The following is an 18,748-nucleotide window of genomic DNA, read 5'->3' on the forward strand; positions in this document are numbered from 1 at the left end:
TGTTTATGAATTCCTTAAGCTTGTTAGCTTCAACATTGCCTCCATCCTGTCCTTCCAAGGAATGTATTTCAAACATATTCGAGTCTCAATCCATATAATGACATCCTGTTGGCTCTAAAGTATGATACTGCAAATTCGATTTCACCTACAAAAGACAGAATCGTATTCAATTCTTCTAGAGTGATTTCTTCTCTAATGCCATTTAGAAATTCCTTGTAGATTCAAACTCCTAATTGTAATATGCTAAGACAATAGATTTGAATCTACTCTACTCATCAGCGAAAATAATTAAACGATCCCAAAATCACGAAGCATACAAGAGAAATAATTCAACAAACACATTACGCAATTATTTCCTGGGAAATCTACAGCTAGGGACCCCAGATATCTATATATTGCATTAGTCAAAAAATATGAGAATCTTACAATGCTTTGCTCAAGCCCAAACAACCTATGCACTATCTCTTTCTATCTCACTGCATCCTAAACAAGCATAGGCCAATAATTAACCAATTTTTTGTTTGCCTGAGTCCTTGTTTTCTTGTGTTGTTCCCTTCAGAATTACACCCTTATTAATTAGGGAAATTCCTCAATTGTAATTGCACAATCCTCATATGCCTTCCTCTGACTCCATGCACCACTTGTACAATTTAGATGATTATACAATTGATAGTACATTGTCCCTGAAATCCAATATCAACTAGGTAGCTCTCGGATCTGACATGCATGAGTTATTATGAGTGAATCATCATTTTACTGGTTGATCACTATAGCAAAACCACACTACTAGACCTGTCACTAGTTCCTCCAACAGTTGGAACTAGTTTAACTGACTTTAACTCAGTTAAACTGAATTAATTAATTACAACTCAAAATAAACTCAACCAGGGCTCCTATAATGTAGGAGACACTCTACATGACTCAAGTTAGACCCTCAACTCGAATTAACTGAGCCAACTTGGGAAAATTAACTTAGTTAACTAATACAAGTTTTCATCATATGTGGAATTACAATTTTATTCCTAATTTAATTTAAGGACAAAATTAAATCGGGATATTTCTTGATGTTATTCTCAACATTTATTGTTGCAATTTTCAACACTAGATAGTATCCAAAGTGGGGAAGAAACAACGCCTTCTAATGTTAAGAGAGATGTCATTTTAGTAAGACAACAAGCTCAATAACTTTAATATCCCTTGTGGAATTATGCTACAAGAAATCAAGGGCCAAGGATAAAGCTAAAGGGAGGAGGCAATGTTCTTTGGACACACAATTTTTGCAACAATCAATTTAGGAGAACCTATTTCCATGTGAAAGGAAATTTGTTGGGCACATCTTGTGGAATTGGAAAATTTATAGGATTGAGTGCATCTAAGAGGAAAGAACTTGAAATATAAGCCAATGTTGTTGTGGAAATAGTGGCTACAACATCAAAGAAAAATAAGAATAAGGATCCACTTCCATTCTTAAGGAGAAGCATATATCCATTTGGGAATTCGAGAGGGGGTGTAAGTCAAGGAACAAAAAGGAGGGAACTTGGTTCAACACACAACATATTTCAGCAAGAGAGGTGAGAAGAGCTTGGTCTTACCATTTCCTTTTCTTTATCTCAACTTCATATCATTTAATATTACACGACCATGTTTATCTATTGTGATGTGTTAGGATCTAACATAAGGGGATTCATTGGGCTATGTGCCTCCTAGTTCAGAGAATATTAAAACCACATTTTTCATTATGGCAAAGAAGGAGGTTGATAAAATGCTTGGTCATATTAAATTAACATGGCTAACATATAAAATTAGTATACCTTATTATGGATGGACAAATGTAGCACACCATCCACTCATTAACATGATGATGTCTTTCTTGAATGGACCAATTTTCTTCCAAATTCCATTGATTGGAAAACCTTTCTCATCAAGAAATGCCCCTCCTTTCCCTTGGAAGAATTGAATTTGGTCAAGAAAAATTTTAATTTTTAATGTGAAACACACAAGTAAAAAAAAGTACAAGTTGGCCTAGGCAAGCAAATTCATCCACCTAAGAAGCATATAAATAGACCATAAGTCAAAGCACTTTGGAGCATCACATCACACATTTCTTCTTCTCTTGGAGGTTCAACTACTTCTGAAAATTGTAGGTTCTTTTCACACATGCGAAGAGGAAAAAGATTCATTTATGATTGGGTCAAATTCTACTTTTGTTTCCGACTTTGAACAACATTGACTTTTGGAGTTTGGGCTTGGTTGACTTGATTTTTGAATTGGGTTTTTGGATCAGTTTTGGAGGCCGAATTCAAGGGAAAGGAGAGAAAAAATTTATGGTCACTTTGACCTTGGTTGACTACAAATCTGAAGTTGATATTTAACCACAGGGTTGACCTTAAGGTTAACCAACTTCTGAGGAACTTTTGGGACTTTTTTTACCATCTTCGACTAAGATAGAGAGGCTGAATTTTTTGCTGCCAAGATCAAACTTTTTGGAGGATCTTTGACTACTAAATTTTGACTGGTTAGGGCATCATTTGTTGCTATCAACTACTATTGACTTTGACTAGGTTTGACTTGTTGATCATATTTTACTTTTGGTCTCATCTCTTGGATATTGTTTAACAAATTGTTGGATAAGTAAAATAATTGACTTTGACTCTTTATTATTGAATCATAACAGTGTATCTTTCTACTATACATTTAATGATAATCTAATAGGAGAAAAATTTTGAAATCATTTTCCCCCTTTTTGGGTTTTCACCGGTCTTTTACAAAATCTTGTGTCTCTTTTTATTTCTCTTAGTTGTCTTCTATTGTACATTTAATTTACTATTCTATCTATAATTTCTATTTTTTATTGTAAGATTAAATTTATTTGAAAGTGATTGCTAATTAAAGAAAGAATTGGACTAAGTGATTATACAAAGCATAGAAGAGTGGAAAATTAACAACAAGAGTATTGCTACATGTTAAACAATGAAATATATGCATACACCAAGTGATCCTAGTATTTTTGGGCAATTTGAGGGAAAAATCATTGGTAGCAATAGCCTCTTGGATAAGTGTATATCTATGCAATAAAATGGTGGCTCTCTTACTATATAATGTTCAATAGTCAATGCTAGCTTTTACATCACTCTTAGGACCTACAAGAAAGAACAGGTAAATCAATCATATGTGATTGGTAAAGCATCCAAATAAGAAGCAACAATTGAAAGAGGTTATTATAGAGAAAGGAATCATATAGATTGAAGTATGAGACCAGACTTGAATGGAGTTAAGCCTTACTTTTCTTATGGGGATAAGTCTAAATATTGGTGTATTTAGTATCAATGCCATGATAACTTCAAAACTAACCAGCAAACATTCTATCCATGGTATTCATCTTTTGTTGTGTGCATGATTGGTTGATCTTACTAGTTTAATGCTAGAAAGAATCCTACAGTTCCAAAATGGGAGTTGTTCTTGTTATATGGGAAACATATGGCTTATTGGTCTTCAATCAAATTTGACATGTATTTGCATGTACAAGTCCATACTCATCATGTTGTATTGTGGATGGATTGATCCATTTACATTTTAATAATATAGGACTAGTTTCACCATAATTAACTTGAATAATTTATTGTATGAATCCAAAATAAAAGTTCTTTTCAGTGTCATGATTAAATTTTGCACTAACAATACAATCACAATTTTCCTTGCTTGTGTCCCTTTCTTCCAATCTTAAACGAATACCATAGGCCCACATCCCACTGAAAGAAGAAACCCATATACTTGGAGGTAATGAAAGCTCAATTTTCTCAATCGCTATATCTTGAGCTTCTTGTTTTGCATCATTAATTGCATCAACTATCCAATCATAAATTTTGGAAAAGAAAGATATCCAATATTTGAATCTTGGAGTGTAAGCTTTCAAGATGGACACATCCCTATTTGAATCTGTTCTTCATATTTTCTACATAGAATATGAACAATAAAAGTGATAATAATTTAGCTATTAAATAAATAAATTATCATGTAAATAATATTTTACTTGCGCCACTTATCGAATGAGGATGTGTTTTAAAGAACATAGGAATGTATGGAAATTATTTCCTCATTTGATAGCTTGAAGTGACATCCATTTCCTTCTAATACTTGACCTGCAACTCTTTGATCTTTGTCATCATCTCATACACACCAATTGACATTACTAAAATCCTTCATATATTCTATGCAAAATCTTATGGCATCTTGCATTAAATATCCCTCACAATCGCTACCTTCTAGTTTTGCCTTATTATGAACAAACGTTTTCAGAAAATTCATGTATCATTTTATAGGATACATCCATCTCATTCTTATCGGACCAAAATTCTCTAGTTCATCTTCGAGATGTATAAGAAGGTGCATAGAAATATTAAATATTGTTGGTGACAATTATCGTTCCAATCAGCATAGGACTTCAAAAACCTCTCCCCTTGAATTATCAATGTTTGAAGGATCTAACACATGCAAATTCATTCTCTTTAATATTAGAACCAACCCTATAATTTCCAATATTGGCCCGTTTTCCAAACTTGATATGACTACAATAGGTAAAATATCCTCAGCTATGACATGATCATAATGGGTCTTGAGGCTTCTTAAGCTATTATTGTCAGTTTGGCTTATAATATTACCACATGCATATCTAGTATGAAATCAAGTCTGAGACATTAAATTTAAGAATTACGCACATTGATCCTTTGTCCACACATAAAGAGCAATAGGTTTTCTATATTTTCCATCACCATATTTTTCAACCCAAATATTTCGACAAATATTTAGTTCTTAAAGGTCTACGCATGATGACATTGTATCATATGCACCAAAAAGAGTTTTGTAATAAAAAAATATAATTTTTTCTTCATATGCATAAAGTCAATGTTGAGATTGGTATCTTTGGAGGTACTCTAAAACCTAGGGTACAAGGTTGTGGAGGAATTTTCTCGACATGGGCTTTGTGGGCAAGTGTACCCAAGTGTGTGGTTTTGTCTCCAAAGGAGTGGGCATGAAACCAAGATGAATATTGTTGATTTGATTCTTGGATAATATGGGACACCCTTAATGGAGCAAGGGGTTGATACGAACACCAAGAGAGGCCTTGTCATTTGTGAGAAATGAACTTTTTTATGTGTTTGTGTGGGATTGCGACAAAAGTTTCAAGTTACCTAGCCTTGAAGAGCCCCTTTGGAGGGTTAGTCATTACACCCTTGAAAGCATAAAAATATGAATATTGTTGATTTGATTCTTGGAGAATATGGGACACACTTAATGATGCAAGGGGCTGCTACGAAAACTAAGAGAGGCCTTGTCATTTGTGAGAAATGAATTTTTTATGTGTTTGTGTGATCTTGTGACAAAAGTTTCAAGTTACATGGCCTTGAAGGAACCCCTTTCGATGGCTAGTCATTGCACCCTCGAAAGCATAAAAATAAAGGAGGGAGCATCATTTCCACACATCTAAAGAGAAACGAGTTAGGGAAAAGCACTTTGTGCAAGAAACAACATAATTAGGATCCCTAACGAAGGAGAGAAATATGATTGTTCTAGGTACTCTTTTCTTGTGACAGTAGGGCAAGTTTTGGAAGGAAACAGCCAATGGGGAGGAGGAATTTTCTTGGCATTTTTCTTATGCTTTTTTTGGAGTATATCTCTAGAAAGAGGCCCTCATTATTTTTAGCATTATCTAGTTCTAGGCTGAGTCGTGTAGGTGGCATTTAGGAGGGATGGAAAGTCCAACAATGGATTGTAAAGAAGATAAAGGGATAGAAAATAGGAAGGGCTTGTTGGAGGATATTAACCATATTCTTTTGGATGGATTTTGACCCACACTTTTGGGCTATAACAATTGTTGTAGAAGCCCTAATCAAAGGTCCAAAATTGCAAAGGAAAAGCATAGGGCCAGGACAAGAGGGTCAACAGAATTTGGTAAATAAGGTATGTTTTAGTCCTCTTGTATTAATGTTCTCTAGTGGATGAGTAGTCTACTTTGGACAGTGTTTTTTTGGAATCTTAAGTTCAATAAGGAGGGATTCTAGTGGGTGGAAAAATGAGCCCCAAGTCTAGATTTTTGAAGGATTCAAGTCTGGTAGGAGAGGCAGAATTAATGGAGCTCAAGTGTTGATTCCTTGAAGGAAAAAGGATAGCTAAGTGGGACAATTGAATCATCCCTAGTTCATTATGTAAGAGACGTACATCTTTAGTGAGAGTGGGCAGCCTTAGTGCCCTAAAATTGTCTTCATATAGCAACTAAGGAAGGTAGAAGTGGGCAGCCTGAGATCTGTTCACAAATAGAGTTGTGAACAACTAATCAAAGACCCTATGTGCCGATGAGTTGGATGAAAAAGGACCAGTTGTAGGGAAACATTGTTTGGAATCATGTTAAGTGACCTAAAGGACTTATGATCATTAATAAAGGTAGATTGGTGGAGTTGTAGATTGGAAATAGAAGGAACAGTACTAGTTTTTAGGGTATGTGGACTGAAAGGAGCTAAGGTCGGCTATATTAGCGAATAAGTTAGTTATACTATGTTCAGGCTAGACTGGTTATCAATGGACTAACACCAAACCCTAATTTATGTATCAATGATTATATGAGAGTCACAATCCCTGGTACAGGAGCCCTAGACAATAGTATTAAATATTGATTAATATAACGAAGTTGGCTTGAAAAAGTTAAAAATTGTCAATTGTGAACTAGTTCATTTATTGTTGTGTTTATTCCGCAGTGAAAAGTAGTCTTGTTTTGGCATTTGATTTAATTGTGTCAGATATTATAATACCCAAACCTAGATTCTCTAGTGTTCTGGAAATTAGAAATGGTATCATAGCCACTTTGAAGGGCCAGTGGATTAGAGTGTGTACGACGAAGTAGCTAAGAGGGAGCTGAGTTTATCTAGAACATGGAGCAAATGCTTCAACTGTAACATGGAGATGTGGTCTCGACCGACTACACAATGAGATGGGCTAGGAGTTATGGTGGATCGATGGAGAACCTAGTGGGAAATAGTTCGTTGTGTGGTGATTTTTTTATCATGGACTTCATATGACTTGTCATGGATTGTTTGGAAAACTCGAAGATTTCTTTGGCATGGGCGATTTGGCTTCATGTGATGGACCATACTTCGGCAGGCGGTATCTTTGTTGGGTCATGATGTTGCACATCCAATATTGGAGGCATGTGCATGAGTTGTGTTTGATCTAGGATGATGAGTATTTGTAGGAATAAGTTTTGGTGTGATGGCCCGTGTTTGACCACAGCTCAGATTGACCTTGTAGCACTACAACAAAATAGGAAATTTGCGTTCGATTTAGCGCCATATCTTAGTGCATTTTTTATAATTAGGATGAGCAACATGGCACTAAATATGGCTATATTTTACATTTTTTAAAGCATCCTCCTTTGCACCTGATTTTGCATAATTTTTCACACTAGATTTTACATCCTTTTTTACATCAGATTATGCATAATTTTTTGCGTCAAATTTTGCACCAAGATTTGCATCTAATTTTATGATAGGTTTTTCTTCTCGTCTTGAGCCATTTTTTGCATCTATTTTTCATTGTTTTTTCCTTCCTTTTTTTGTGCCATTATTTTCTTCCATTTTTGCGCCATCATTTTCATCAAGTTTACATTATCTTTTGCATCTAATTTAGCACCTTTTTTTCATCCATTTTGTGTCAATTTTTTCATATATTCTTACATCAAGTTTTGCATCTAGTCTTACACTAGTTTCTCTTCTAATTTTGTAAGTATTTTTGCATCTAGTTTGGCACCATCTTTGGTATCTATCTTTGCACCATATGTTAAAATTTGATTTAGCACCAAATTTTGCAACCATTTTGTGTCAATTTTTGCATCTTTTTTGTACCATTTTTTACGTCCTCTTTTATGTTTGATGTCTCCATTTCTTGCATCCCATTTTGCACCATATTTTGCATCATTTGTTGCATCCAATTATGCATCATTTTTAACACCATTTCTTGCATCTAATTTTACATCCTTTTGATAATCCAAATTTACATCTAGTTTTCATCCTATGTTAAACCATGTGTTGTGTCCACCTTTGCATCCCATTTTATGTCTAATATACATTCAAATATGAGCAATTTTTTATGTCCACTTTCGCATTTTTTTTTGTACCAAGTTTTTCATCACTTTTTACATCCAACATTGCATCTCAATTTGCGTCCAATTTTGAGATATATTCTTTTTTATGCCCACTTTTGCACTTTTTTGTGTATACTTATGTTTCCAATGTTGCACGATTATTCAAGTTCACCTTATCATCCAATTTTGCATCAATTTTGGTGTCTAATTTTACATAATTTTCGCTATGCAAATTTGCATCCTTTTTCCTGCCTCATTTTTTTTCCAAATTTTCATCTCATTTTGTGTCTAAGTTTGAGTCTAAATTTGCATCTAATTACACATCATTTTTGGCATCCAATATTGCATCCTTCGTTTCACCCTTTTTTATCCCCATTGTGCATCTTGTTTTATGTCTTTTCTTACATCCTTATTTTTCCTTTTTTGTGCCCAATTTTGCATCCCAAATTTACACCATTCTTTGATTCATCATTTGGCATCTTAATTTGAATCATTTTTTCCTTATTTTTATCACCCAACTTAGCATCCCCTTTTGCATCCTATTTTACATCTAGTTGTATGTATTTTTTTTCATCTAGTTTGGTGTCCATTTTTGTGTCCTTGTTTGTGCCCAATTTGGTTTCCTTTTGTATGCCATGTTTTGTTCCCTTCTTTGTGTCTACTATTGCACCTTTTTATACATAGTGAAATATATCACAATTTCTAAATATCATTAAAGAAGTTATCACAATTCAAATTGATAATAGTGTTTCTAAAGAAATTTAAGGTAAATTGACAACATCCATCCAAAAAAATAGAAATGTCCTCATATACAATAATTCTCAACAAATATGACTACCAAATCAACATGCATCGCAGATATCATTATTCCAAAATAAATTCACATCCACACAAGAAATGAAACTTTGGTCACCTCTTCCCACGACCCAAAGGAATAGTAATAATATGAAGAGATGGAGGATGTTGGCCATATTCTATCTACTACTAAGAATTCTCAGCAAGAAATACCTTTTACACTACCTCATGTCAATTAGGAGAGCTATGAAATAGTAAATCCATAACCATTGGATCCAAGGTATACAAAACCATTGGAATACAATGGTTTCATTATTCCTTACTTACCCTATGGTTAGTCTTGTCTAATATGAATAAATGGAGATAGTACTTCTCTGTATATGCGTTGTAACTATAATGTAGAGTAATGTAACATAGTATGAGCTAATTTAAGCTTTCTCGATAATGAATACTCAATAACTTAAACAAGTAGAGTTGATATGGATATTAGCTTAGTTCTTAGAGCTTATATGACTCATATTAGTACAAGGAAAAGCAAGGCTTATGTGTATCATATTAGTACAAGGAAAAACAAGGATTTATAGCACATCTCGTAGTAACATTCTCCTTATCTAACCTATATGGTGTCATTAGTGATTATCCCAAGATAGCATGTAACTCATGTTGAAGGAAATGTAACTAGGTTCGGTAATATTATTTTTATAATATATGCCAATGAGTTTCTTGCTCGTTGAAATAGGTCCAGCACATGTTAAAGTGCTATATGTGAGTCAAATAGTCAAAATAAAATGTTGAAGACCTTAAGGGCATGTTACACAATGTATATGTATGTATATAAGTCAAATAATTATGCAAAGTCAAGTCTCCTCCAAAGCAAAGACACCATCAAAGAAACCATTTAAAGCAAAAATAGCAATTCGGCCTACAAACAGTCTTCAAGTCAGCCTTCTAGTCGGCCTAAAAGGAGGGACAGTCCTATATATATAGAGGTTGTCCACTCCACTATAACAAAAGGCTAACACCTCAGAAATCAGCGAAGAAAAGGAGCGAGTAAAGGGTGAAAAAGTGACAAGGAAGGGAGCCTCTAGTGCAGCGTACAAGGTGAAGTATAGGAAGAAGTTAAGAGTATTGCTTTCTAGGGTAAAAAATAGTGACACATGTGAGAAACAGAAGCATCCTTATGGTCATTACAACAGCAAGATAACAATCATATATATCTCATAGTTTGGGCTAGTAACCTAGGCCTATGAGGTCTCCTACTCAAGAGAAAAAGAGAGTCTCTCAAGCGAAGGATAAAGGAACAAAAGTAGAGAGGAGACATCCCACACATGCGAGAAATTAGGGTTGAAGTGTTGTCATATTAACTCTGCAACTACATCTTAATAAAGGGCTTTGATGGAGGAAGGATAAAGTACTCTTCATATGTAAAGGAATCTACCAAGGAACAAAGAGTAATATATCTTATAGAAGATACCTAACAAGGACTACTATCAGTTGTTGGAAGAAGGACGAAGTTCCAAGAAGGAAAGTGCTGAAAGAAGGAAGACTATGTGCTGAGGAACAAAGTGTAGAAAGGAGGAAGGACTTGAATTATGCTTAGAGGACATTCTATTCAGGGATATAGGGTTTGGAATTGATCAATAAGAATCTTCAATAAGAGAAAACTTACCAAAGGGTTTTCCTCTCAAGAGAAGAGAGGTTTTGGCCCTGGCAAAGAGCCAACATCTTGTGTTATTGTTCTTATGTTTTTGGTAGCAGTTTGATGAAGTACACACATATGCATTAATAATAAGAAGAAGAAGATTAATCTAACAAGAAAAATAAAAATAATTCACAAATTACTATCAAGGAAAGGGCATCTCAAGAACACTCATGAAGGAATAACATCTACAAAAGTTGAAGCATCTAGCCAAGAATTATCTATCACATCAAGGACAAGAAGTTCTACCATCTATCTTTCATCAAGAAAGACTACAAATCAAGAAGAAGATCCTTACACAAAAGCACCTACAAGAAGAGAAAATAAAAGAAGGACCTACATCAAGCTACAAGTCATCAAGAAAATCTCATCGTCAAGCAAGCCCATTTGGAAGAAAGCAACTAAAAGAACATCAAGATCTAAGGAAGGCAAGCCATCAAGTCTACAAGGAGAAAGTAAGTCCACTACATCTCAAAATCTATCAAGTAAGTATATGTCCCCTTATGAATATACATCAATATATTTTTGCAAGGAAAGCAACAAAATGGTAGGTACCAATAACTTTCATGCATGGAAGAAGAGAACTGATTTACTTCTCAAGGATAATGAACTCCTAAAACACATCAAAGGGAATGTCACTATTTCTGCTAAGGAACAAACTCAAGCCTTAGCCAAGTATAATAAGGATGAGACAAGAGCTCAAAGGATTCTAATAGAATCCATCAAAGGCTCTCTCATTCCTTATGTCTCCAAACTTGAAACATCAAAAGGAATCTATGATAAACTAGTAGAGATATTCTCAGTAGCCACACCAGAGAAGTGATATCTCTACGAAATGAATTGTACAAGATGAAGATATCAAAGGAAGTAATATCACCCTACTTCATGAAGATATTGAAGATGAGGGATCAACTTCAAGAGCTAGGGGAACTCATGTTCGACAAAGAAATGAAAATTTTAGTACTCAATGCTCTACTTGAGGATTGGGGCAAATTCACATGAATCATATATGAAAAGAAGCAAGCCACCCCACTAAGTGAAATGTGATCACTATGCAAGATATAGGAAACAAGACTTAAATCAAAGGAGGATGTGGGATCAAAGGAGAAACCTTTTACTACCATGGTCAAAACAAAAGGAAATTTTGGCAAATTTATTCCATGAAGAACAAACAAGAAACATATGTCCAAAATCAAGTGTTATGGATCCCAAGAATATGGACACTACAAAAGGAATTCTCCTAAACTAAAGAAGGACAACAACAAAAAAGGAAAAAGGAAAGAAGCTCACATGACTCAAGAGGTGAAAGAAGAAGAAAAGAAGCAAAATAAGGAAGATGATCTGGATCTATACTATGACTAAGTCAAACTCTTTACTTAAAGTCTTATTTCAAAGTTCTGAGTAGGATAGGATCATGTTGGAATAAAATAAAATTGCATGGCTAGAAACATATTCTAGAATCTAGAAGCATGATGCTCATGTAGAAAGATCATTTATAAATGAGAACAAAATGCATGGTTAGAAATACATTCTAGTATATAGGAGCATGGTAGATATAGCTCAAGATATTCATGTAGAAGGAGCATACCTAGAATAAGACCTCATCGACAATGAAAGAAAATTGATCATGATTGAGAATCTTAGAATACCTCCATCATCGAAAGGAAAGAAACATTTACAGGGTAAGGCTATTTAAGAGCCTATGATGGAATCTTCAAAAGAAGATTAATAAATGAAATCAAATGTCTCATTGGGAATCCTATTCATGGGATTTAAGAAAAGGATGATATGTAGGCAAGCTAAGATGAAGCAAGAAGGGCCACACCAAGGACAACCAAATGAAGCTAGGATGATCAAAGGAGAATCAAGATGAGGTATGTATGCATCAAAATTTAGTCATGTTATCATAGTATATTATTGAGTCGTGGGAATGGTTCTATGACATGATCAAGTATGAAAGAAAGTATTTCACCAATGACATGCTCAAAAGGCATGTACAAAAATGAAATGAAGGTGAACAAAAGGAAATACTCACATAAGGAGTATAAGATTGTTGACTAAGAAGCAAGTGAAGAAGACATGTTGACTAGCACTACAAGCAAGCAATGAAGAAGTGCTCTCACAAGGAGCATAAGGTGGTTTACCAATCTATCCAAAAAGAAGCAAGTGAAGAAAGAGATCAAGCATGTTAAGAACACCATGATCACCAAGAATCACTATCTGACAAGATACTTTAATACATCTCCCGGAAGAAGGCAGGACAACTCTGACTAAGAAAGGAAAATATCAAAGGACCCTTGAAACCTATGAAGGCCTTGGAGATATGAAAGGTGTAGATAACTAATTCAACTCTACGAAGATGTCATGATGAAGAATCCATCCAAAAGAAGCACCATTTAATGTTGAAGAAATATTAGGATGAAGTCATGAAGGACTACTAGATCAAAGCATGGGAACAAGCAAGTATAAAGAAGCATCCATGTGAAGAGTAGTCTGAAGCATAGACAAGATGACAAGGAATAAACATATGACAAGAGAACCTGATATATGAAAAGAATGCCACTTTCGATGAAGGAAGCAATGACATGACTGACCAGGAAGGAAATTGATCAATGGATGGTGCCCTACTAGGAAAAAGTTTGAAAAAAGGCTTCATGACATCAAAGGATAGGAGGAGATCAAGCGGCTCAAGGAACCACAAAGAAGAAGTTGTTGATGAATGGACAAGTCCCTAGCTAAGAGGGAGTTATAACAAGTTCCCAATTACAAAGGAACTTGGATAAGTACCTTGTTAGAGGATACTTGGGCATGTCTTCCTCAATTGAGAGGAAGTGATAGACACAACATTATTGTATTCACTTGGGAAGAAAGAATGGGAGGATTTGGTAATCACCAGGCATTTGATACTATTTGAGGATGTGTAGGGAATCTAAGACAAGAGTAGGAAAAAGGACTAATATTCTTTGAGGGCTTGGAACCCAAGATAAGAATAGTCCTAGACACCTCCAAGAAAATTCAAGTCTACTCCAAATCAAAGACACCACCAAGGAAGCCATCCAAAGCAAAGATAGCAAGTTGGCCTACAAATAGTCTTCAATTCAGCCTTCTAGTCAGCCTACAAACAGTCTTCAATTCAGCCTTCTAGTCAGCCCAAAAGGAGGTACAATCCTCTATATATAGAGGTTGTCCATACCACTATAACAAAAATATAACACCTTTGAAATCATCGAAGAAAAGGAACGAGGGTGAAAACGTGACAAGAAAGGGAGTCTCTAGTGTAGTGTACAAGGTGAAGTCTAGGCCAAAGTTAAGAGGATTGTTTTCTAGGGTAGAAAAAAATCACACATGCAAGAAAGAAAAGCATCCTTACAGTCATTAAAACAACAAAATAATAGTCATATATATATGATGTTTTGGGCTAGTAACCTAGGCATATAATGCCTCCTACTCAAGCGAAGAAGAGAGTCTCACAAGTGAAGGAGAAAGGGAACAAAAGTAGAGAGGAGACCTCCCACACATGCAAGAAATTAGGGTTGTAGTGCTGCCATATCAAGTCTGCAACTACACCTTAAGAAAGGGATCAGATGGAGGAAGATAAAGTATTCTTCATATGTAAAGGAACTCTACCAAGTAACAAATAGGAATATCTCTTATAGAAGATACCTAAGAAGGACTACTATTAGTTTTTGGAAGAAGGACGAAATGCCGGGAAGTAAAGTGTTGGAAGAAGGAAGACTAGGTGTTGGGGAACAAAGTGCATAAAGGAGGAAGGACTTGACTTATGGTTGGAGGACATTCTAGTCAAGGGTCTAGGGTTTGGCATTGATCAATAAGAAGCTTCAATAATAAAAAACCTACCGAAGGGTTTTCCTCTCAAGAGAAGAGAGGTTTTGGCACTAGCAGAGAGCCAACATCTTATTTTCTTGTTCTTATGTTTTTGGTAGAAATTTGATGAAGTACACACACATGCATTAATAATAAGAAGAAGAACATTAAGCTAAAAATAAAAGTAAAAAGACTTCACAAATTGTTATCAAGAAAAGAAGAATCTAACTACACCTAATTTCCCTTAATTCTTCAACAACTCCAACATATCATGTCATTAAATATGGAAGCTCCGCTAGGAACATTAGTTCCCCCAACGCTACTGATTTTTCCCTGTCTTATCCTTTTTACTTAGGTTGTGCAACATGTGTTTCCACTACAGTCAAGGTAACTGGTGGAACATTGATTGGTTTCAAAGGTGTAAACACTGAGGAATATGGACCAAAGGTGGGGTGGGAGTAGGAGGATCCAAATTTACACTTTTACTTTAGGAAATACACGTAGATCTGCAGTCATATTACTGGATGTTTCTCTTGGATGTATGAGGAAGCCACCTTGAGGAGCCTTGTGTTCTTAGCTCAATGGTGATAATGGTGATAATTTGTATGATTTTATTCATCCAATGTTTGATCGGAAAATATATCAATCTAGAACAAGACACAATAAATTCTCTCTCTAGCTCACAATACCCTAGTGGTACACAACCCATGCACGGGGAGGATCGAAGATGATTTTTTTGTAGCCTAAGTCAGAAGTTTCAGGAATTATACAAAAGATATAACATAAGTATAAAATTATATATGATAACCAAATTGAGAAGTTGGGAGACAAAACATTTGAAAAGAGATCATCTCAAAGGAACACACTGTAAATTACTCCTCCCAATCTAATATGGTCCCACATCATACTAAGGGAGATCCAAGATATTGCATGAGGTTGATATGTATCTTAACTTAGGGCTAAATCTTTATTTCAACATAGAGCTTCCCCCATTGATGATGAAATCAAATTATTGTAGATACACCTAGAGATCCACAAGACATATTCTATAACTCCAGTGGCTAAAAGTAAAATCATGGAAACTCATAGCAGACAGACTAGATGGTAGAAAGACAATATTTTTCAAAATTGTGTAAGTAGAGTAGTTGCCAATATCATTTTACATAACAATTCATTGATAATTTTCAACATGTATATAAAATAGCAACAATACTAATAAATATCCTTATCATTTTTAATCAAATCACCTAAAATTCAAATGTGATTACAAGATCAAAATAGTTCATGAATATCATTATTCTAAGATAAATTCACAACATAAATCCAAAGATGGTATTATCATCATACATAATAATTCTCCATTGAAATAATGGTGACAATTTCTAATATATACATCAAATAAAAATATAATAATGATAATATCATCGTCATATTTAATCAAATAAAAGTCATTGTATGATTATTAGATCAAAATGTTTCATGGAAATCATTATTCAAAAGTAAATTCACAACATCCATTTAAAATTAGGAATCTCATTCTATACAATAATTCTTCATAAAAAATATTACATGTCAATGCCTAGCTAGCACAACTAAGATCATCCTTATGATAATTATCTGGACCGTCATGATTAGTCTCATCCACGTCATCATCACCAACACTAGTCTCATCCACGTCATCATCACCAACATTAGTCTCATCCATGTCATCATCACTAACACTGTCGTCATTCTCATCATCTCCTTCACCAACACTATTGCCACCCTCATCATCATCATGTCCCGATGTATGCTTAGCATAGGCTAGATCATCATCTTAGTAGTCATTATCTATAACATTCTGAAAATTAATATATCAAGAAAAAAAAATTCAATATTACATGTTAGTATTAATTCCATAACAAAATGCATATTTTTGTTATGCAATGTTAACCATAAAATGAGGTAAGATATAATATCTAATAGTACTAAAAAATAAAATGAAAATATGGTTCAAAGGTATATTGGAAATCCAGTTAAGATTAAATACATTGGACTCCATCCACACAACAAAGTCAACCCATCTATTTTACTGCAGCACCACTTTTTTCAAATGATCTGGATGTCTTCCATATTTTAGTTCCTACGAATCACTAAATAGGGAGAAATTAGATAATAACGATTTCCTTCTCACAAAAATTTTATTAAAAAAATATCACATATTTAATATACTTACAAAATTTGTTATCAGTACTTTAAATCTTTCTGACCACTACAATGAGTGACTTTTATCTTTACTAACTTTGCCTTGGAGGCCTTTTCCTATTAATACATTCCAAATAATGTTTAACGAAAATTTCAATACATGAATGCTCTCCTCACTGACATTTTTTTGTGCATCGAACTTCTCATATGGTTTTACTAGTTTCCATACTTTAAAACGTATGTCAAATGGTCTTTATTTCAGCCTTTGATCTTGAGGCATTTTTTTAATTTTTCTTGTTTGGTTGAAATTAAACTGCTTACAGTTTTCTGACAGTTGGAGTTTTACGTTCTTAACCGGCCAACCAGTACCAAATTTGCTCTCCATGTCCTATATCATATCTTTTTTAATTGAATTGGAATCTTGGAGAAGGTGAGATGAAGATGATCTCTAAATATTTGAAGGAATGATTCCTTTAGCCTATTTATGAAGTGTTTTCCCACATCTGTTCTTCTTGTCTCCCCTGAAAAAGGGTCATACTTTATCTTTAGTACCTAAACTACTAATAGATTATGCATAAGTTGAGGATGAACAAGAATTTGTAGTTCCAGGAGTTTCCATCATACAAGATGCCTCAACATAATTTTCTTCATTATTGGTGTCTAATGTTAATGACAATTTTTCGATTTTCTTCTTGTTCCTTGAGTGGATGGGGAATTTATTGATTCCCTTATAGCTTGTTGATTACATGGACCTTGTTTATTATTTTTAGGTGTTTTTGTCTTGAGGAAATGGATCAAGGATTCACCATCCAAAGCATGAAATTTTTGAAGTCCTTTTGTCCCAAAAACATCTTCAAGAAAGGACTTTGTTATCAGATTATTTCCCTATCCAAGTTTCAATGATTTACCATAAAGAATAATTATAAAATTATAATTCTAACCTCAAACCTAAAACAAAAAAACATATTATATAATGTGATTATTATATAAAAACAAAGTAAGTTATCTTTTTTGATCCACTTGTACCTCCTTCTCCACTTGTCATTGCCCCAAAGTAGAAGAGATCGAAAGGAAAGGACGTTTTCTAGAGAGAAAAAAATAATGTAGGTGAATAATCTCATAAGGGCTCTCTAGGGAGAAATATGCATACAATTGAGTTAAATATCCAAGTGAGCAATAAAGAATCTAAGTGCTAAAGTTGAATCGTATTTTTTGTTTTGACAATTTTGCTCGGTTTTTTTACCCATTATTTTCAGCTTGAGTTATGGACTAGTGACAGTAAAAACCAAGAGACTAAAATAGTTTTCTTTGATATTACTTTGGACTGAAATTGTTTCCTGGAATCAGATTCGTGAGTCCTAGGCAATAGAATGGTTCGACTCTTGTGCTATCGTATGTGACTAAATAGATCTACTATTATTCTTTCACAATCAAAATTAAAGTAACTTTGAGCACTAGAAGCCCACGGACATAAAAACAGTTATAAAGGACCGCATGCCATTTCATTTTCTACTTCATTTTTTTCTAAAAAACTTTTCCCTATTTACCTAATTACAAAATATAAACAACAATGGATTTTTACCAATTAAAGATTAAACACAAATATAATTTCAAGATTCCAATTTGATAAAAATTTAATTTCTAATTTGGTAAAAAATAATTATTAATTTGATAAAAATATAATTTCTAATTTGATAAAAATATAATTTCAAATTGGATAAAAAACTAATTATAAATTAGAAAAAAATCTAAGAGCAGTCTAAAGATGCCACAATTTTTCCCAGAAATAGTGGAAATTCTACAATATTTTGACAAAAATGCTTGACAAATGTTGGTTTTTTGTCAAAATCTTGTCAAAATTTCCACTATTTTCCGGGAAACATTGTGGCCTCGTTAGACTACTCTATAGATTTTTATCTAATTTCTAATTAGATTTTTATCAAATTAGAGTTATATTTTTATCAAATTAGTAATTATATTTTTATCAAATTAGAATTTAGAAATTAGATTTTTATCTAATTTTTAATTGCTAAAAATCAAATATTGTTTATATTTTGTAAATATGTAAAAAGAGAAATGTTTTTTAGAAGAAAAACATGAAGGAGAAAAAGCAA

The sequence above is a fragment of the Pinus tabuliformis genome, chromosome 6 (genome assembly GCF_031772625.1).
Source record: "Pinus tabuliformis cultivar Carrire ecotype Pingquan chromosome 6, CPIR1, whole genome shotgun sequence".
Taxonomy (NCBI): domain Eukaryota; kingdom Viridiplantae; phylum Streptophyta; class Pinopsida; order Pinales; family Pinaceae; genus Pinus; species Pinus tabuliformis.